The 22,320-nt window shown below is 36.4% G+C and overlaps 1 protein-coding gene across 36 annotated transcripts in view; it reads right to left on the bottom strand.

Annotated features, from left to right (window-relative positions):
* PRR16 (proline rich 16) overlaps positions 1-22,320 on the bottom strand; it is a 155,315-nt gene that overhangs the window by 119,940 nt on the left and 13,055 nt on the right. Inside the window, exon 2 of one of the 36 annotated variants that reach the window (XR_014951345.1) lies at positions 1,306-1,458. The exons of the other annotated variants lie outside the window; for them this stretch is intronic. The gene's annotated coding sequence lies outside the window, so the exon portion shown is untranslated. The remainder of the gene's footprint in view (positions 1-1,305; positions 1,459-22,320) is intronic. 36 annotated transcript variants of the gene reach the window in all.

Raw genomic sequence — 22,320 nt, 5'->3', positions numbered from 1 at the left:
TTTAGAGGAGAGTTAAAATTACATATTATCTATTTTAAGAATTGTTTTGGTAAATCACAATAGAACCATTGGGTAAAGCAGGTCATCTAGATGCTTACTATATATTTCAGGCAAGACTGACATGACTCACTTTCTGTCACTAAATCAGTCTCATGCTCAAGCTGTGGCACGGGAAATCCATTCAGATATCTGCCTCAGCATATCAAAAAAGGTTTAAAGAGAACCATCTTGAGGAAAACAAGCTGTCTTAGTTTAAATCTGTGTTTGACAAGTGATGTGAGGGTTAAGGGAAAATGGACTATAAAACAAGAAAGCCACTAGCAAAACCAGCATTTGCTGAAGACAAACAGCAATAAAGCTGTAAAATACTATACCTGTACATTTTCAATTTCTTTCTCTTCTGCCATTGCTAAGTGGAATAATGCTCAAAATGTGAATTGTTATGAAACAACAAACTAATTTTCAGGAAGCTAAATCAATAAGAAAAAAATTTTTGTGGAAGAGATCTCTAGAAAGACAGTATTAAGTAGGTGTGGAATTGCCTTCATGGCATGTTTGTATCTAATTTTCTTTCACCATGAAAAGCAGACTGGGACAAGCATCATACCTGAAAAGACTTGCCTGAATTAAGGGGCACACCCATCTGATGCATTGTTTTTTCAACTCCCATCAAGATTAGAAGGAGGACTGCTTTCAGTATCAGTAAACTGTGCTGTACGGTAGTACAGACAATGCAAGATATGATTATCTTGCACCGAACACCACAGTATTTTGCTTAAAGCTGCAGTGTCAACTCAATAGACCTGCCACATCTTCTCTGGAAAGCTCCCATTAGGATCAGAAGCAACCAAACTGCTAAGTAGTGCAGCATCCTATAACTGCCCCTGCCTTGGCCTGGTCTTGGCTGGACCTCATTCCTGTGTCACCCAACTCACAGGTAGCATGTTTTAACAGACTAAGCCTTCCCGAGTCTCTAGTGTCACCTGAGACAACCTGAAATAAAGCCAAGGTGAAAATAGAAATGTAAGTATGACAGTTATGTAAGTATGTCTAGTATAAATGTTAAGTATAAAAAATATATAAAAGTATAAGTAAAAATTTTTCACAGGGTTTGACAAGGATCAGTTTTCCAGTAACTTCTTCACTTCCCTTTATTTTTATTTTGAGATAAAAAAATAATACAGAGATCCATCAGAGAACAGGACTATAAGGTCTAAAGTATTTAATCTCAACTTAAATTTAACCAAAAACGCCACATAAGAAGGATTTTTAAAATAATTTTAATATCAACGAAATGGCACTTACCATGAAGCAATTCTGTTTTGCCAGCTTTAAGTATAAAATATGTAATCTAATTTTAGATCTGCAGCAGAGTGGGTCTTTTCACTTCAAGAGGCATTCACTTCTTTGAAAGCAAATTAAGTTATGCTTGTTTGCCAAGCTTCCCAATGTCTTGCCCTATGAAAAACAAATGAGACTGTATACTTCACCAAAAAGGCTTGATATTCATCCTTTCACACAAACACTGTTTTTGTTTACAGATCTTTTCCAAAGAATAAAATATGCCAAGACATAAAACGTAACAAATAGTAATGAAATTAATTCACAAATACACCTACAGAGGAAGAAGAGTAGTGAGTACTGGAATCGATCAGTAAGACTTTCTCTTCATTATGAGTGTCAAACAAACCGTGAACATAATTGAAATTATTTTGCAAATCATAGGATTGGTAAGGTTGGAAGGAATCACAGTGGCTCATCTGTTCCAAGTGCCCTGTTGAAGCAGGGCCATCATCATGGCTTTAAACTTGAATTAACATATATGCTGACAGTCCACTAATCTGCAGAAGATTTCTTCTCTACCAAAATGCTAATTACCAAGTGCTGAAATTTTTACAAATTTTAATTTATTAAGTTTATTTATTTATTCACCAAGTTTGAAATCCCTACTCCTCCCTGACAAATAATTAGGATGTACCAAATTTCACCCCATTTATTTCATTTACAAGATATCAAATTGAAATTGTGGAGCATTTTTAATGAAATAGTATTTTAGAATACAATTTTAAAATAAGGAGCAAAGAATGATGAAGAAACTTCTGTATTCTAAATATCTGTGAAATTTAGATAATATTGACCCATACTAGAACTGCTTACATATTCACCGCACAGCTGAAGCCCTGGAAACTAACAAGTTTAAGGCAAATAAATATTTTTATTTTTCATGGCCAACAAAGACAGTAGTGAAAGGAACAAATTAATGGTTATTTCCCTAGTTTCATGCCATTTGAAGTTTAATTAAGGTAAAGCAGATTCTCTGAAGTGAGAAAAGCAAGTTTACCTTTTTCATTTTTAAGAAAAAAACAGATTCTATTAAGTAAGATGAAAAATTATGATGATGTAAAGGCAACTTACTGGAAGTCATGTCATATTTCCAAAACCTTAAATAAAAAATACCCTAGAACAAAGCTAGTCTCCAGGTATTCAGGCACAAAAATACCTTTTTTTTACCTATGCATCTTTGGTCAAAGAGGCCAGAACACTCCTAAGATGCTTATTAACCTAAGAAAAAAATAATTCTAATAATTCTTCAAAATTACTATTAACAGTTGTATCTCAGAAACAACCACTAATATAATAAAAGATTAAAATCATATGAGATTAAAAGAGAGGAAAGGAAATCACATATAGCAACTCTGAGAAACACTGAACATCTGAAAGATTCATCCATTTTATTTAATATTACATTGAAGGTAGTCAGCATCCCTTATACAGGATCAATGGAAGGAATAAAAAAATAAAAACTGTTTTCAGAAAATAAATCCTTTTTAGTTATGGCTCTTATCCTTTCCTTCCCTAACTTTTTAAATCAAGCACTGAACATCTGCAGTACTCTGTGAAGAGACAAAATAGTAAAACACTCATTGGTTGCACAGACAGAACCCTTCAGTTTCTATCTGCTAACCTGCCTCTAATCATATTTCTGAATGATGAATATATGTCTAAACAAATTTTCTTTCACCACTCTCCAGCTCACACATTCTCTTAAATGTATGTATTAAGAAATCAGGAATTACAAAGATTCCAGATGATGTCATTCTACTTCAAATACTGAAAGAACCTGAAAAAAAACCCAACAAACCACACCACTTAAAACAGCACTCCATGAACAGTAACACAGAACACTATTCATTGCTGAGCAGAAAACTGGAAATTCCATAAGCTTTGTGAAGAACACAGCTTTGGTTCTGAGAGCAACTCTCTCAAAAGTGCTCTGGCTTGCCCAGGGAGCATATGGAAATTTAAGCAGAACCTATCTTTGTGCACATTTTGTAACATATGGAACATTTTTGCCAAAACTTCTTATCCTAAGAGGATGCAAAACTTCAACGCTTCCAGTTACATTGAGAATAATGGATGCAAATCAGGAGATCAAAAACCTGCCTGGAAGTATGTTGTGCAAGGTCTGCCTGCTTGTTGACTTGCAAGTCAGAAATTCCACACAGAAAGCCCCCTATGCAACCCCCTGTAGATTTGGTATGTCATCACATCCTTTGCAGATGAACAAACTGCACTAGGGCTGTGGAAGAGCACTGCCAAGCCAGGTAGGTAAGAGACAGAGGACACCTGAGGCACACCATCCTCACCCAGCATCATCATTTCTCATAGTGGTCAACCCTATGCATGGAACAAGTGAAATCCTGGAAGAAACCTGTCACTGTTTCCATGAACATCAGGTCGTGCTGATGTTCATCAGTTCCTCAATTAAGCTCAGGCAACATATATGGGATGAAAAAGAAGCACATTGTACAGCTGCCTGCCTCAGCAAGCCCCACCAGGAGGGCATTAAAACAGCCAGGATTCATATTCAGTGTTCTGTGGAAGACAGCAATTTTGCCTTTATGGCTTACACCAAGTATTCCAATCAGATTCCTTTTCCTCCTCTTCTCAAATAACACTGTTTCTTTAGGCCTGATTATTCACCTTTTATGATGCAAGTTTGGAAATCTTGCTCTGGAGGGCTAAAGATTTTTGCATAGGGATCTCTGCCTCAAGATAGATGTTTTTAATTATCACAATAATTTAGACTTTTTTTGAGTACTAGAGAACTAGAGGATTTTTCAGACTTCCCTTTTATATGCATTTAAGTGAAATTTAGTGCAGAAAAAAACTAATGACATTTTAAAAGGAAAAGGGTACTTGATGATCACCAGCAGGAACATGCAACTGACTGGACTAAATCACTTCAGCATACCAGAGGTGGGATTCATCAGCCACATAAAAAAAAGATCATAGAATCACAGCTACTCAGGACTGTCAGTCACATTTAAAAAAAAAAAGTTACACTCAATAAATTGCTTAAGCACTTCCAAGAGATCTTACATTTTCCAAATTGCCCAACTGATATGCAGTGATGAAATAAGTAAGATGAGCCTAAGATGGCTGTTTAAATGAATAAACCAGGTAGTTTTTATGAGTATTTATGTACATCTGAAAATAAATTATATACTTGCAGATGGTTCCTAAACTGAGCTTTCAAACACTACTTATTACAACATAAAAATTGTCAAACCACTCCAGCAAGCTGAAATGTATTTTCTGAACAAACATTTTCTATCCATTTCAAGGAAAACATGAGGAAGGGTAATTGAAGAAACAAGATACCACTCATACGGTAAGATATATAAACTAGAAAGGAAAGGGAGGCTTACCTCTGTTAAAACACTTGGACAAGTAAAATCACGTAAGTTGCTTTCAAAGCTGTGTTTGTATTTCATTCATGTTCTTCCATATCCCCTCTCTTTTTTATCCCTGCCTTAAGCTAGATGAAACCCTCAGGGAGGAAAAAAAGCATTTCCTACATACATGTTCTGCACAGAGACAAAATATGAGAAAGAACAATCACACTTTAAAATACTTGGAAACAACCAATATTTCTAGGTGAGACTTTTTCATAGGTTTATTGTTTTTTATTAGAGTTCTTAGTGATATTTGTCTGCAAGAGTCATTGGCTTCACATGGTGGTGATGCTTATTTCACAGAACCAAATTAAGCTGGCTACAGTCATGCTGAGAAGTCACAGAGAGCTCACGAAGGAACATGTTCATAAGGGGGGAAATAACTGCCTGAGCTTTCTGAGCTGCCAACTACAAAACAGCAATACAGCCAAAAGCAAAAACCTCCCAGCTGCAAAAAAACCCAACGAATTTCTACTACAGTGCTGGAAATACAAATGCTGGGAGTCTCAATGAACAAATTAACTCACATTATATCAGAACATAATTTCATTTCCCCAATGCAAATTCAATAACAATTTATTCCTAATTTTGAGTTAGGTACCTTTTCCATGTTATTCACAGAACACTGACTAAACATTAGCCCAAAATAATTTTATTTTATTTATATGGTTCAATAAGATTTCTAGAGCTGACATACTGCACTTGCACTACATAAGTAAAAGGACCCATCTGTACTATTTGGGTTTTATCCTTAGTAACTCTGAATCTAGTGAAAGTTTCAAGGCAATCATTAACAAGTGATACACTAGAACGCCTTAAAAGTTAGTAGGCAGGTGGTAAGTTTCACTAAGAAAAGATATACTCAGAGAACAAGGAGAATATCCATTGAAAGAGGCAACTTTTAATTTTTTCTCAGTGATTCACATGCTCTTTAGTATATTAGGTCACTTTGAATTAATTCAGAAAGGATTATCAAACAGTATTAAGACAATTTCTTTTAACTCCCTTAACTAGAAAATAACACAAATTCCAGCACGGAAAGGAAATGGAACTGAAAAAATATTTCTTATACAGGCTATTTTGCTAAACTATGTCTTAAGTTTCTTGCTGTTCTTCCTCCGTATTTGAAGAGCAACTAGGAAATATTATATTATTACAAACTTTATAGTAAAATATATAATTAGAAAATGCTGGTGAGTGATACATAATAAAATTAGTCTCTCTGTTGGAGTGATTCTAATAAAGTTCAAACACATGAATGAAGATTCATGTGCTTGAATCTTGATAAAACCACCAAATAAAAAAAAACAGAACCATGAAAATTTCATATTCACATTTTTCAGGATCCAATGACAACAAAAATTAAAACATGAGTGAATATAAGTCAGCTGGACCAATCCCCACCTTCCCTGCCCTGCTGCCAGTTTGTACTCTGTGCCCACTGTCTGTTTGAAGGAAAAGAAACTTTATGCATTCAACTGCATAATGCACAAAATATGCCTAACATATATATGTTGGTTACTGACTTCACGTTGCATCTACCAGCAGTTTTCTGGTAGATTTGGACTACTGTCTCCACTCATGCTCTCTCTCCCATCCTGAACTGAAAGTAGCTGGCTAAAATAATGTAGCACTCATTCTGAAGTTATGGTGCTACATATCAACTTCCTATTAGTGGTCCATTGCACTAGAATCCTACCTTATTTGTGTGACATAAATAGCAGAAAGCCAGCAAAAATTATATTAAATACATGCCACATGGGCACAGACTATGTTTTGAAACATAAAAACAGGTGTGATAGGTTGTAGCTGCACTAATTTTTCCCCCATTAAATATTTGGAGGTCTGGAAATAACTTCAAAAATGCTTCAAATTTGTTTTTGGTGTAACTACCATTCAGATAAACTCATTCTACCCAAATTAAATACAGAATTAAATTAATTATAGACACCAATTAACAATGCTTTAATCACTGTCTTCTAATCTTGCCATACAAGAGCTTAGCAGTACAACTTCAGTAAAATGATTATGCTCTTCCATGTGTTCACATTGTTAAATATGTAGAAATTCACTAAATGTTTCTATTTAACCATAAAGACTATTCTAAATTGTATTTTATTTTTGACTTCCATGAAGTTCTTTAGCTGAAAAACAGCAGCTGTAAAAATAGAAACTTATAAAATTAATTATAAAAAACATAATAAAAATTGCATGCTAAAAAACAATCTTGAGACATTAGGTTACTAAAAATAAATGTTTTCAACCTTCCAACTATTGAAAGGGGTTGCTAAAAATGCAACAAAACAACCTCCACAGTTATTTCGCTCATTATCAGCTTTCTTCCTTTATTAACAGTTTAATGCCTGTCCCCTTCTCCCCCGCCTCTTAAAAAAAGAATGAAAGCAATATCTTTTTTTCTCTTTGTCTGATAACTAGATAATAGCCTCTAAATCCAATAACTGATCTAAAAGTTTACTATTTGACAAGTTTCTATTAGCTAGCCATTTTTTTTCTTTATGTGAAAGAGAACAAGGGGAAGAAAAGAGGAGCCATTTTTAAAAGCATGCATTTTTCTTGCTCTGCCCTTAGAACTTCTTTTCTTAGCATTAGCTTCCAGGAACTCACTTTTGTTTTCTCAGCTTTTTTCTGATGACAAGTCATGTTGTGATAAGTCATATCAGGCTGCATCAGTCATGCAGCAAACACATTGAAATGCTGAAAAACACTTTCCCCCTCAAAGACATACTTAGAGCAATAACTAATTTAAAAGGAGTTTCACAGGAGAAATCATGCCTGCATGGTTTAGAAAAAAAAAGCATAATGGCCAGTTTAAGCTCTACATACATTCTGGTTAATCACTGGAGCTAAGCATAATTTATTTCTGATGCTTGTTCAATAACAAAATTTCAGTCTGTCTTTTTGGTTTTATTTTGTTTTTTTAAAGCCTTTGGATAAAGACGAGATGTCTCAGAACTGATCTGCATAATGCAAAAGCAATAGATTCAAGAAAAAGATCTTGCATACACACAAATAAACCTAGAAAATGCACAGTACTTTAATATATCTCTTTCACTACCTGAGAAATGGGAAAAAAATCAAATGTACAATTAACATACAAGATATTTGTAAAGTTGGAGCACAAAGATCAGAAAAACAACAGCCTTCATATAGGCAAGATACTAATGGTACGTTGTAAGAGTTTTAGAAAATTAGGATCTGTAAAATAATCTTCCAGAAACACATATTGCATACAACCTGACACATAAGTCACTTACAAATACAATCCAGGGGGCTCATGAATTTCACCTGCAGAAACCTTAAATGATGCAGAACTGTGATGATAACAGCTGGATGTTTTCTTGCCCCATCTGACAACTTCCTCCAAAGACCATAGCTTTAAAACTCTTAAAATGATCCTGACATAAGTTATTCCGTCTCTCTTCCTTCAGGGGAACTCTTCACAGTCTGTTGGAATTATTTACTGGCAATGCAGGGGTGCTTCTGAGATCTGTGACCAAAAGACCTGAGGTGTGGCACTACACCAGAAGAGGAACTGGTAAGATTAGTGCAAAAATGTGCTACTTGCCTGAACACACAGGATATCTTTACCTTGGAATAAGGAGTTGAAATAAAACCCACCAAACCAACCATTAAAATTCAAAAAGCCTTCAAAATTCACACCAATGGCTTGAACAAGAGGGGGTTTAAACAGTGCATTTGAATAGATGCACTTACATCTCTTCAAATTCCTTAGATCTTTGCTGCAAAGGTACTACTGCACTGGTTACTAGAGGTCTTGAAATCCTTGGCATTCACCCACCATGAAAGTGGTGCCAGGAATGACACTTGACATTGAGACTGAGGGTAGGAGATTTTAAGAAAACCAGACAACAGAAATCACAAAATATGTTATTGCTTTTAAGCTTGAGGAATCTGAGAGCGCAAAAAACACAGTAAAGGAGCTGGAGTGTTTGGGGACTGTATTATTTGCAAAAACAGAGTTGGGCCAGGTTTGAGAGAGAAAAGTTCTGCAGTTTATAGTTTTGTGGTGGGTAAACAGTGGGGAAAAAAAGTCAGTGATGTCTTCTGTCCTCTGCAATTTCTGGCTTATTAATTAAGTGGGAGCAGGTAAGCCATCAATCGCATTCTAGCTTCAGTTCTTGCTGTGCTGCAATCACTTGCTCTTAGAGACAGGTTCTGCAGTCAGTGTAAAATACAGGCTTCCACTCCTCAAGACAGAGTGATTACTGATGGAGAAAAGGCAGCGCTGTTATGTTTTTCTGTAACATCTGTGTACTACACTGGACACTCTTGTTCATATACCCTGCTGAAAAGTTTTCATAAAGATCACAGGCCAAAAAATCTTGTTATGGTCTGACTGTAGAAATCTTGCAGCAAGTGTAGAGCTTATTGCAACATCCTTTTCCCAGGCCTTGAAGAAGATAAACTTACCTCAATTACCTTCAACATTGCAGGTAAGATGGCTGATTTAAAAAGTCTTTTTGAACGCATTTCCTCTCTAGTGGATCACATTTTCAAGCCTTACATGCTTTGTTTTCCCTTCCCCATCCTCCACTGTGAGCTTTCTCTCAGCCTTGCAGCAGGAACAGCAGTAGTAGCGTATCTGTGATTATTCCACAGTGTTAAATTTTCAAATGAAAATTTATGACCTTTCTCCAATGACATCCCACAGAGGTAGGCTAGATATATCTGCAGGAAAACATTATCTTCCTTCTATCTACTCCAACAAAATACTCAAAAAGCCACAACTGAACTAATTATATTGATTAATTCTGTTTTCCTGCGCTTCCAGTTAATATTCATCCATTGATTTTTGCCTTATTGTCACAATGCAAATCAGCAAGGACATTCTTCTACAGCATCTGGTGAATATGGTCCTGATAGATAACCAGGTAATATAAATCATTTTACACCCCAAACTATTTGTTTGAAGCATCCTTTCCCTTCATCACCCAGCTGTGTGGGTTTATTCCATCCACAAGCCTCAGTATTTTGTTCCAAGCATCAAGGTAAATACACATACAAAACTGAAGAAGCTCTGGTTGCCCCTGAAGCAAAATTAGGCTGCTGTTTTCACTTCTCCTTTTCCTCCTGAACCAAAGTATTTCCCATCTCAGAATTTTAAAAGGCTCAGATCATTTCATTTGCCTGTCCTCATCCCATCCAGTGTCTGGAATAACTCAGTACTTCAGATCTGCTTCTCTGAATGACATACTGTAGCATGTACTTGATCACAAGATAAACACATTCAATGAATAAAAAAATAGTGTACTTGTTCAACAGAAAATACTTTATATATACTTCTCAAGTGAGGGACTCATGGAGTCACGCATAAAGGTTTATAACTGCCACTTCTTGTCTATTTCTGAAATTTACACACTTTTGACTTTTGACTTAGCTTCTAGCTGTAAGTTCTCCTCACCTCTACTGCTCCAGATACTTCTGCCTGACCATGCTGATGTTAGGGGACTCTAAAATCAGTTAATTATCAATCAAATTTAATTTCAGTCACAAAATAATTTAAAAATCACTTTTTTTTGGAAAGAAATGTGACACAAATGATTTAATATTAACTTCTCTTTCCTGTAAGATGTCCATGTTTTTCTTATAAGGACTGAATCTGATGTTGTTCAAGCTTATTATTAACAGCTTATTATTATCAGACCTATTAAAATAGTAGTTTTATACTAATAACAACAATCTTCTGTCTCTGGAGAATAGATAACATTTCAGGCAAGTCAGAATGAGCTTCATACCCTAAGAAAGTCTCTTAGCTCCTGGCATAATGCCATCAGTTCAATGCTGAATGTCACATTTCAAAGTACAAGCTCCTTCCTGAAGGAAACCTGGAATGTCCCTCTGAAGCTGCAATAAAGCATTTGTCTAAACCTGCTTCTCACCTACAGCAACCTCAACCCAAATGTCCTCCTGAAGATGAAACTGTAAACACTAAAGATGTCTAATTCACTGTGAATTAAAATTCAAAGTTTTGTTAACATTTTAATCAAAAAACAAAACTATAATGGTATTAAATATCAAGAAGAAAATATTTATGAAAAAATTACCAAGGGTGTTATAACACTAACACCACTGAAGAAGATAGGGAAAAAAAAATCTTGAACCAAACCAAAATGAAATGTATCAACGCAGCAGGCTGAGAATACTTCAAATTTGCATTATTCAGCTACTGATCTAGCAGACTTTCCATTAGTCAGCAAAAGCAAAGATCTTAGAGCCTCCATATTGTTTTGAATTAGATCAACAATATAAACTCTAATAATGCAAAGCAGTGTAATAATGCAACTGAAATAATGCATGCCATTTACAAGACATGATTCCAATTTTTTTTTCCACATAAAGAGGGAACACTTAAATTAAACAATCACAACCTTTACATATTCCTAAGTCACCAGTGGAACTCGCAGTTTCGTATCTCCTAATTCTAAATATGAAACTGTCTAAAAGAGTTTTGTATCTCCTAATTCGGACAAGAACTTGCACCACATCTTGCCTTCAGTATGGGGGTGTCCTGTCCATCAGAGGTGCCCCCTATTCAGCTGTACACTCAATTTAGCCTCTGTGCTGTGCCAGCTTCCCAGACACTGGCAGGTGAGCTGTAGGGTGGCCTCTGAGAGCAGAGACTATGCCAGCACATCTGTTCCAGCCAGCTCCAACGGGCCCACCACAGTGCACAGATGAGCTCAGCAGCCAGGATCATAGAATCACCAATTGTCAAAAGACACCTTTAAAGGTCAGCTAGTCCAATTCCCCTGCAATAATCACACAGATTTCCAACTAGGACAGATTGCTCAGAGACTCGTCATACCTAACCATGAATGTTTACAGAGATGAGGCATCTACCATCTGAAAAACTTATCCCATTGTTTAACCATCCTCATGTGAAAAACTCCTTCCTTACACCTAATCAAAATTGACCTTCTTTAGTTTAAAACCATTACCCCTTGTCCTATCACTACAGGCTCTGCTGAAAGGAGGTGTTCTATGTGCTGGATCTGAGAATTCCGTAGAGCCCGTGACGAAGACCATGGTGAGGCAGCTGGAACCTGCAGCCCATGGAAGTCCATAGTGGAGCAGAGATGCATCTGCAGCATTTCGAGGACCCCAGGTGAATAAGCCCTGGAAGAAGCTTCCACCCACACCAACGCCATGCCAGAGAAGGGTCTCAGCAAGAGCTGCAGCCTGGAGCCCACACAGGAGTAGGTTTTCTTGCAGGACCTATGACCCATGGGGGACCCTTGCTGAAGCAGTCTGTTTCTGAAGGTCTGCATCCCATGATTAGGACCCAAGCAGGAGCAGGAGAAGTGCATGAGGAGATAGGAGAAGGGACCACAAGTTAGGAACTGACTACAACCCCATTGCCATGCCCCCACACCACTTGGGGGGAGGATAGAGAATAGCTGGGAGTGAAGCTGAGTTTGGAAAGGGAGAGGTATGGGAGAGGTGTTTTAGGTTTTGCCTTTGTTTCTGACAACCCTACTCTACATTTTTAACTGGAAATAAATTAAATTATTTTCCCCAATTATTTTGATCTTGTCTGCGATGTTAATTGCTGAGTGACTTCCTCTTTCCATCTTGATCTACAAGCTTTTCCAGCTTATTGTCTCTCCTGTCCTGGTGAAGAGGGAGAGCGACAGAGCAGCTAATAGCCTCCCAAGGTCAACCCCCAAAGACTGTTTTCTTCGTCATCAAGTAGACTTACTGTCACCAGAGCAATGTAAGAATAAAAGAAGAAATCCCCAGAATCTATTTTTATAATATTCATAGCAATTCAACTTTTATATAATAAATTATTGCGTTTTTAAAAGGAAAATATTTCACAAGGCAAGAAATTATTTCAGTACTGCCTTAAAATCAAACTGTCATTTAAAAAAATAAGAAATCTCTACAGCCATTGTAATTCTCTTATCTCAGGCAAGGGCCAAAAAAGACTAAGTATACAATCTAAATCATCCAGGCTGTTAAACAGTCAGTAGAGACAAACTATTTAGCACTTAATGAGATAAAATTAGGAAGACTAAATCTAATTAAGGGTCTTTTAAAGAACAGTCCATAAGTGGCTGCTTTGTCACAGAATTTGTAGTTACCATCAAAACCAGAGAAACACAGATTTTGAACCATCAAAGAAGACTTCTGACTACAAAATGATTTTACATTTTTAATTCTCTTCTCCCAAAATTATTGAAATTATAATTTTAAAAATATGCAGCAGATTTATACCTAATAAATTTACAATGATAAAGAAAATGAGAATGTAGTACCTATTAGCAGAAACACAATCAATTCTAGCACTACTGTTAGGGTTTCTTCAGACTTGGCATCAGCAGTTTAGACTTCCCAATGCTAGTGGGTTCTAATAAATTAGTCACAGATTTAAAAACCTATGTCAGTTATTGAAACATACCCCCTGTCCTTACTTTGATGTTACCTACAGGCTTGAAATTTCATGTGTGACAAACTCCAGCATTTAACTATTGCAAGAAATCCTTCCTTCTAAGAACTATAAGCTGGTTCATATCTTCATTGGAACTAAAAACAAACTGCCTTTGAATTCAACTTCAAATTAATGACAAAATCATATCTGAAACAGTAATGGCCTTGATACAGAATTAAGGCCTTTGTGCATGCCCTAAGTTTCTGAAAGTAGAAAGGAATCCTACTTCCAAAAACACATCACAAAATCTGTTGTATATTAATGGCAAATAAACATCTAAAATGTTACACAAAAAATAACAGCAAATTTCCTCATGTACCCCTATTCCACACACAGACTGCAGGAAAAGTGCCAGAATAGTGATGTCAGCAGATCTGATAATGTGCAGAAGGATGGCTCTAATGAGGGTCCATGATTTGAGTGCCTGGAACTGAAAGGAGTGCCTTGGACTACATCCAACTGTGAGCACTGATCACACAGTCAGGATTTTGTTCTGAGAAATAAACTTCTACATGTACCAATATTCTGCAATATTCTAGTAAAGAATTAAAAGTTATCAGAAGACAGCTGCTGAGGATGATACCATTATTGGTGTCTGTGCTAGCCATTTAGCCCAACCTCCAGATATTAATGAGAGTTTTGGAATAAGCTGCTACAAAATGTAGAGTGCTTTATAAGAAGCATCATTCTTAATCCCCCATTTTACATGGATTTTTTGTATCTGTCTGTTTTGATAGGTGTTTATGCCTTCCTGCTCCATGTCTATGTCTGGCTGATCTTGGTAAATTGAACTTTTTAGATTTATACATCTTCCCAACAGTCCTGCCCTGGTTATTCAGACTATGTCTTTGAACTAGCTGTAACTGTTTCTACCACTAGGCAATGACGGAAGCAGTCAACTGAGTTACACACAAAGCTCACGGTAACTTCACAGATATTTCAGCTACCATCCATCTATTCCAACCATTGGAATAGATCTCCTTTCCCTAGACGCCATTTCTCTCCATGCTGTTCTCCTTCCTATCTATTTATTTGACTCCATCTGTCTAAATAACTAACCTAAAAGACTAAAAAATTCTTCAATACTAACTGATTACAGTGCTGTCATTCTGACAAGGAGTTCAGAAAACAAAACAAATTTTGTAATTTCCAGTTTTATTTTATTAAGTTTTAAGCAAACAACAATATTTTTCATCTTGATCAAAATCATAGGCAGCTGCAGTTTGAAAATGCCTGAAATGTGCAAATGAATGCCACATAAAGTACTGTAAGCAAGGCTTGTGATACTATTTAATCACTAAATTGTTAGGACAGTGAAAAAAGATGATTTGGAATGGGAAGGTGATTATGAAAGAGAAACAAGTGATTTTTTTGTTTGTTTTGATGAGTTTTTTTTGTAATTATAAGCATGTAGAAAGGGATAAACAAGCAGTGGGGAACAATTAATGCACATCAACTAGCTCTAGAAAAGAGAATGAGTATATACTACATTACATACATTATAAACACATTATCCTGATATACACACGAACACTAATAGAGCTTCTTAATAGGTCTCTAAGCAAACATTGCTTCACCCTTGCTAACATCAAAATTAAAAATAAAAACAGGTTTCTTACTCTGTGATCATGATTTCCTATCATAATGTAATTTATAATTTAAGATTTATAGGTTGGAATCATTGCATATAACAACATTAAGAACAAAATCCTTATGATTAATATTTCACATATAAACACTGTCTCTCCTCATCTTTCTAGTTGGAAAATTATTATGGTGCGAATAAAAAGAAAGAAAGAAAAGTCCAAATTCTGGTAATCTTTCAAACAATCAGATTTGTCAGACGTGTATTTTGGAGCCAAATACACTGTGGAGGACTGTGTGAACAGTGCTTCAATCATCACTGAGTGGATGAATTGGTACACCTTGTCTCTATGTGCACACAAACCACCAAAACACTCTTACTTTTAGATACACCTTTTATCTTAATGGTGTTCTGACCAATACAAACCTCAATATCCTTTTAAATTTGTATTTATTTAAATCTGTTTAAAAGTACCACTCTTCAAGAAACCTCCTAAGGTTGAAGACCTGATCAGAGAATCAACTAGGCTGGAAAAGGTCTCTGAGGGGTTTTTAGCCTGGACCAAAGGAGACTGGGGGAGAGCTTATCACTCTCTACAACTACCTGAAAAGAGGCTGCAACCAGGTGGGGGTAGGTCTCTTCTCCCAGGCAACCAGCTACAGGACAAGGACACAAAGCTGCCTCAGTAGAGATTTACATTGGACATTAGGAAGAATTTCTTCATTAAAAGGGTGCCTGATTGGACTGCCCAGGGAGGTGGTGAAGTCACTGTCCCTGGGAGGTGTTTAAGAAGAACCTGGATGTGGCACTCAGTGGCCTAGTTGACAAAGGGGTGTTAGGTCATGGTTTGGACTCAGACATAATCTCCCTCAGCTGCTCCTTATTGGACTTGTGCTCCATACACTTCCCCAGCTCCACTGCTCTTCTCTGGACAAGCATCTCAACGTGTTTCCTGAATTGGGAGGCCCAAAACTGGATACAGCACTCGAGGTATGGCCTCATCAGCACTGAGTACAAGGAAGGAGCCACTTCCCTGGTCCTGCTGGTCACGCTATTGCTGATACAGGCCAGGATGCCATTGACCTTGTTGCCACCTGGGCACACTGCCAGCTCATGTCCAGTCAGCTGGTAATCAGTGCCCACAGGTCCCTTTCTCCCTGGCCACTGTCCAGCTGCTCTGTACCCAGCCTGCAGCACTGAAGCCGGCACTTGGTCATGTTGTTGGACTCGGCCCATTGATCCAGCCTGTCCAGGTCCCTCTGCAGAGCCCTCCTACTCTCCAATAGATCAATACTTTCCCCCAGTTTGGTGTCATGTGCAAATCTGCTGATGGTGGGCTCAATTCCCTCATCCAAATAATCAATAAACAGGACTGGGCCCAACACTGATACTTTACCCATGAGGAATACTGAAGCTACACTGGGATTTTGCAGCCAAAACCAGAAATGTTTAGCCTCTTTACCACAGAAGAGGCATGACATATTGTTTTAAGAAAATTATGAAACATGAGTACTACACCAAAATCCCAATGAACTGTGACAAACTCTTGACAGAAGGGTGACATAAGCTAACACCAGTAGTGTTTCAGTCCAACTGCAATCACACATTCACCTTTTGACTGAGTTTAATGCTTTGCATCTTGCATGTATCTTGTATTTCTCAGACCATTCATGCAATGATTTCTTCTATTTTGAACACAGCATCAATATATAAGGAGAGAATGAACCATAGAAAAGAAACAGAAACTGGCAAATTTAGCACATCAAATCCTAGCACTCCTCTATATATAATCTTCATGTTGTGAAGCTTCACTTCAGAAGCTCTGGTTACAGTGGAAAGACCCTACAGATGTGGCTGTTATGTAATGCACTGTGTAAATACACTATGCATTTAAACAAAACTATGCAATGTCTTCGTATGTTATTTGTACAAACTCTCTGTTTGAAGAGTTTGAAACTATTCTGACAGGAGAAGGTTCTAATAATTTAAATTTAAAAGGCAAACAAGGATGGTATAAAGCTATAGAACACAATCTTGCATATGCTACAATGCTACCACTTATCTGCAAGACAGATCTGATGGATACTGTAAGAACAAAGTTTCAAGCTCCTGGAAGGAAAAAAATTGCAATAATTATCCATAAAAGCTTAGTGGAAAATTTTCTTCCATTGGTTCTATTAAAAAGTAATTAGCACCTGTGCAACTGCCAAAAATTGGCAATTAACACTGCTACATAGAAGAACATTGGCACTTAATCTGGTTAGTGTTCTCAAGGAAATCTCTAATGTATTAATGCTATCTGTCTATCTATCTATCTAAGGCACTTACATGGCTCCTATTACTATAATATATAGGCATTTAACAATATTCACTGCCGTTATTTTTACAACACCCTAGTGAGGTCATGAAATACAGTGAAACTAAGATGCATTTCCAGGTGCATTACACTTGTAATGAAACACAAAACTAGGTCAACCAAGGAAAAATTATTAACTTCAGAGTTTAATTTCAAATTGAAAATCACATTTAGATAGTAAAATCATTTCCAAGAGAAGAATTTACTGATGCTCTTGTTTAGAGCCAGAGCCAGGGCCTGTCTTATATATTTGCTGTAACAACAATTCTTAGTTCCCACTGAATTTAAAACTAATACTTATTCAGCTAATGAAACTGCAAAGATGGTCTTCCTAGCATCGGAACAGATGCACATGCAATGGAAGGACATCAACAGTCAAGCAAGAAAGCTGAAAACCGTGCTCTGAACGTGCCAGACCTTGAATAGTGTCACAGTGATTATGCAGAAAGGTTACTAAAGGATCCAGTTTGAAAGAAATGCTTAGAAGAAACCAAACAGGTAAGACAGTCTACTTGTACATGTGTGCATACAAAGAACAGCCAGCGGTACACACATTTCAAAGCTGCTCTAAACTCTGTTTTGCTTAAAAACCCTAACCTGAAAACACAAAACTATGTAAAAGTCAATGCAATAACAATATAATCTGTTTCTCAGTTTCAACTGCTGACTTAGGCATAATTTTAGCTATATGTAAGCTAGAAATTTGTCACCTCTAAATATAACAAAAACTTAGGAGGAAAAAAACTCATTTTCCCATATTTCCAAGCTGTGAAGAGGCTTGCAACATATGTGAAACAAAATAATACATCATTGACTTTTGGTTTATGCTGCAACACAATTCGGGACTGAAAACCAATTTGGAGCTTTAGCTAAAGAGTATCTTTCCTCATGGTGTATTACACCAGAAGTTTCATTGCCTTTATAAAAAAGGAATAAAATGTCACTATCCAGTGAAAGACATAAGGAACTACCAGAGATAGAAAGAGGAAAATATTCGTATCTTTATTTTTAGTGTCCTTTTACTACATAAAAACTACACTGCATGGAAACCAAATGCACCACGGAAATAACATAGAGTGTGCTACATAGTTCACCTATAGAAAATATTTGATTTTTCCAATATGCTTAGTTTTTCCAAGGATTTAAATTAAAATTTTAAAAAGCATCTACACTAGTTCCTTGATGGCTTTGCTTAATTAAAATTACAATAAAGGAGTGTAACCAGTGAGTTTTCACAGTACAAGCTATAATGAAGCACAAGCAAATTGCACCTTTTTTTTTAATCTATTCTTCTGAAAGGGACCAAGATCATTCACAAGGAAGGAATAAAATATTCTCTTTGAGTGTCACAGCATGATTGAAGGTGATTATTGATCTAGTCAACAAGGTAAAACAAGTGCACATTTCATCAGAACATGATACATTTTTAATGAAAATAGTTTAGATTATCTGATTATCTTTGAGAAATAAGATAAAACAGGACTGAAATTTAAACAAGGAGATTAATATAATTTAGACTATAGAGAAAAAAAAATCATATACCAGCAGGGCAAAATGTTGATTTAGTAATACTATAAAATTCAGATAATTTAAAAGTAATATTTGCAGTTACTTTATTCAACCATAATTGAATATACTGTCATAGCCTGATTAGACTCCTCAGATTCTGAAATACTTTAAAAATAGCTACCTGCTTATACCTGATACCTTTGAGATCAGCAACCATCACAAAAGCACTACAAAATCCTTCTCTAAAAAAGATTCTGAGAACACAGAATAATGAAAATACAATCACAGATTCTTAGAATGGTTTAGATTGGAAGGGACCATAAAGGTCATCTAACTCTACACCCCCTGCCACAGGCAAGGCACCTTCTATTACACCAGACTGTTCAAAAAGAAAGCTGAAATCTCCTCCCCAAAATACAGTCAGCTTTTTGGTGGTATTTTCTCCTCTAATGCATGCTGATTTTAACAGCACTTCAGCTGAAAACAGTTAACAAACAACTATTACACTTCACAATTCTGTTAGCTAATTTCAGCTAGCTGTGGATTTGTTTTGCATAAACCATCTCAGAAATTGCCATTATCAGTAGCTTAATTTCAGTCAGGAATTTGGTTTTAGATGTTGGTTTCCATTATGTATTTTTCAGTTTTCCTATGCCACTTAATTAGTAAAATTTTGCAAGCTTTTATTGTCCTCTCTACTGGACTCTAACTCTTAAATACTGGGGCACAAATTAGGATAAACAAGCCAAAATTGCCCCTAGAATTTTAGATGGAGCTCCTGGGACATGTATCTGTGGTCCAGACTTATGACTTTCAACTAAGACCAATGTGAATGAACACCAAAAGTTGAGCTGGCTAAGACTAAAGCAATATCTTTTCATAAGAGAGCTCTGAATTATTGTTTTGGAAGATAAATAAGAAAAAGAGACTTAAAATATCCCTAAAAGGTGTTAGGGGTAAGATCCAGTAGCCAATTCAATAAATTTCAAAAACACACTGACCCCTACCTCTGTCACACAGCTTGGTGGTATCATAGGATATAACTGACATCAAAATTGTACCTATCTTGCAGCTGTGTGTTTCTTATTTTCTGATTTGTCAGTGATAAACCTATTCATATGAAATAAGGAAATCCATAAAGTCCTTAATACACAGAAAAATGAGGTGTTTACTGATTTATATTTGCCACCCTCCAGTCTTGTATCTGTGAACTGAAGATAAAACCCCCTCACCTCATAAATGTATTATGAAAATAAACTCACTAAACATTTATGAGAGTTTCCAGCACCACAGTGACGTTTATCACAGATAAGGCCAATAGAGAATTAATTCTTCATTCAGAAAAGCCCTGAATGTCATGCTATCTATAAGGCAGGGCTATCACACCCGATAATTATAGTGGCATACTATCACACAATTAATTAATTACTAAGCACAAACCATCACAAAATATACTGAGTAAGGCAGTCTTACAAAAAACAGCTATGGGAATGCAACTGAAAAGTTCATCAAAATTAATTAAGAAACCATTTTAAGAATACATAACCTAAGTTTATGTTGCATCTCCTAGTTTAAACTGCAAACCAAAATAGAGGAAAAGACCAACTCCATCATTTAATACTACGTTGATAGTTGTAGATCACTGTAAGACCACTGGTACACAATGAAACAAGAGAACTGACACTCATGATGAGGGATCTGAAAGACTGAGGCACATTTTACTAGAGGGTTTCATTCATAGGTCAAGGTGTAAGAAAATTCAGGATACTGTGAGTCCTTTAATTCGGCACTTTGAAGAAAAGGGACATTAGTATATGTATTCCACTCAAATCTTCCAGTCAGACTTCTCTTCTTCCCAGCTCTAACATGCACACCTCTGGCCACAATTTTACTATAGTATTGGTATCTCATTTACAGTCATTTTTCCATCCCTCTATGACACTCTTTCCTTATACAAAGGCAAACTGTACATGCAATTTAGGTGTGTCACAGTATCTTAAGCCCAGTTTATCCTCAACCTTCTCCTTTCATTGGAGGTATGCATCTCTCCACCTACCTAGCCTAGCATAGTAGCACGGCTTCCTCAGGAGAGGAGGGGACAAAAAAGAATCTTGTAACAGCAGCTCAGAGGGGAACATTTACATCCCCTGGTCATGTCAGACAGGCTTCTGTGATCAAAAAACTACACTCTAGCAAAGACTAGACTTCTTTTCTAGAGTACAGAAAGGAAGCAGCAGGGGGCTGGGGGTGGGGGAAAGCTTTCAAGCATGAAGAGGAGAAGCATGATCAAAACCATGACGTTTTCCCAGGCTTATTGCTCTGAAGTAGATCAGCTACTTAGTCTAAAAGAAAGGGGGCTTTTTAAAAAATAATAACAGCATGATACAGAATTCAGCATTGAAAAATTCTGTCTGAACTATTTGACTTTAACAAAGTAACTGAAAGTAGTATTTTATAATGGGAAGCACCTGGCAGCTAGTGATGTGTTACACCTTCTACAACATTATATTTGTCTTCAAAGTAAAAATAAATTAGCAAAACTAAGTAAACTCTCCAGAATGGCATTTCATGCATTTGTAAATGTACCCAGCGATTCTGGACAGTACTTCTTTGACATGAAGATACAGTGTGCTATAGCAAATTGGTCCTTCTGACATTATTTTACTTCACAGATAGAGTAGGTTTGTGCCAACACACAAAGACAAATACTTAATGTCACTCCCTCATAGAAGAACACCATTTTTTGTTGTATTCAACTACTACTACTTTTACTTTTGATGGGGTATGCTGACATAACATTTCTCAGAGCCTGAAATAAAGGCCAGAAGACTGGAGAGAGAGGAAATGGGGAAAAAATTATTAGACAGGAAACCCTCCCAGGAGACAGGAAACATTGTGGAAGTTAACTGGTGAGAGCATTAAGGTGTTGACAAAAACCAAAACAAGCCAGGACACCTAATGTTAGTTAACGAGAACCATTACTTTATCTTAGAATAAGGACAGAATTTAAGTCTTGTAAGTAGCATTTGTTTACTCTAAGATGGAGGGAGAGAGGGCAAAGAGGAAAAGGCATTTTGAAACATGCTTTCAGAAAATAATCACGGTATGAAAAAACAGAGAAAATTCAGAACCACAATATATGCTTTCCTAATGCAATTTGCAAGAGAATGTGACACTTGAATATCCAAAAAACAAAATATGGACAAAAGAATCCCAAAGCAATAGAAATATAGGTCTGTAAATAATAGTAGATGACTACCAATGTGGAAGAAAGTGGGCATATACCCTCATGAAAATAAGAGTGGCATTTCATGATTATGGAGAGAAAGTTTTTACAGGAAGTAGGAAAAAAATAAGAATAGCAAGGATAACAAATAGCAAAGATAAACTTCAGTGAAAATCTTTCTGAGGTTGCAGTCCTGACATTTCAGATTTCCTTCCCAGACCATACAGACACAGCTCAGATTCTGAAGACCAACATCAGTTTCCTTCACTTTTTTCAACTCATCTCCTTGCAAGCTCAACTTCCCTAATATATATTGCTGTAACAGTAATTTAATAACACTACAGTATTGTAATCATTGTTTCATAAAAATGCTTGGTAATTAGAACCTAGTCCACAGAACCTACTTCATAGTCCAGTAAAGTACTCTTTCAC

This window comes from Lonchura striata, chromosome Z (assembly GCF_050655825.1).
Source record: "Lonchura striata isolate lonStrDom1 chromosome Z, ASM5065582v1, whole genome shotgun sequence".
Classification (NCBI taxonomy): Eukaryota; Metazoa; Chordata; class Aves; order Passeriformes; family Estrildidae; genus Lonchura; species Lonchura striata.
This window is presented reverse-complemented; position numbering and strand designations above follow the sequence as displayed.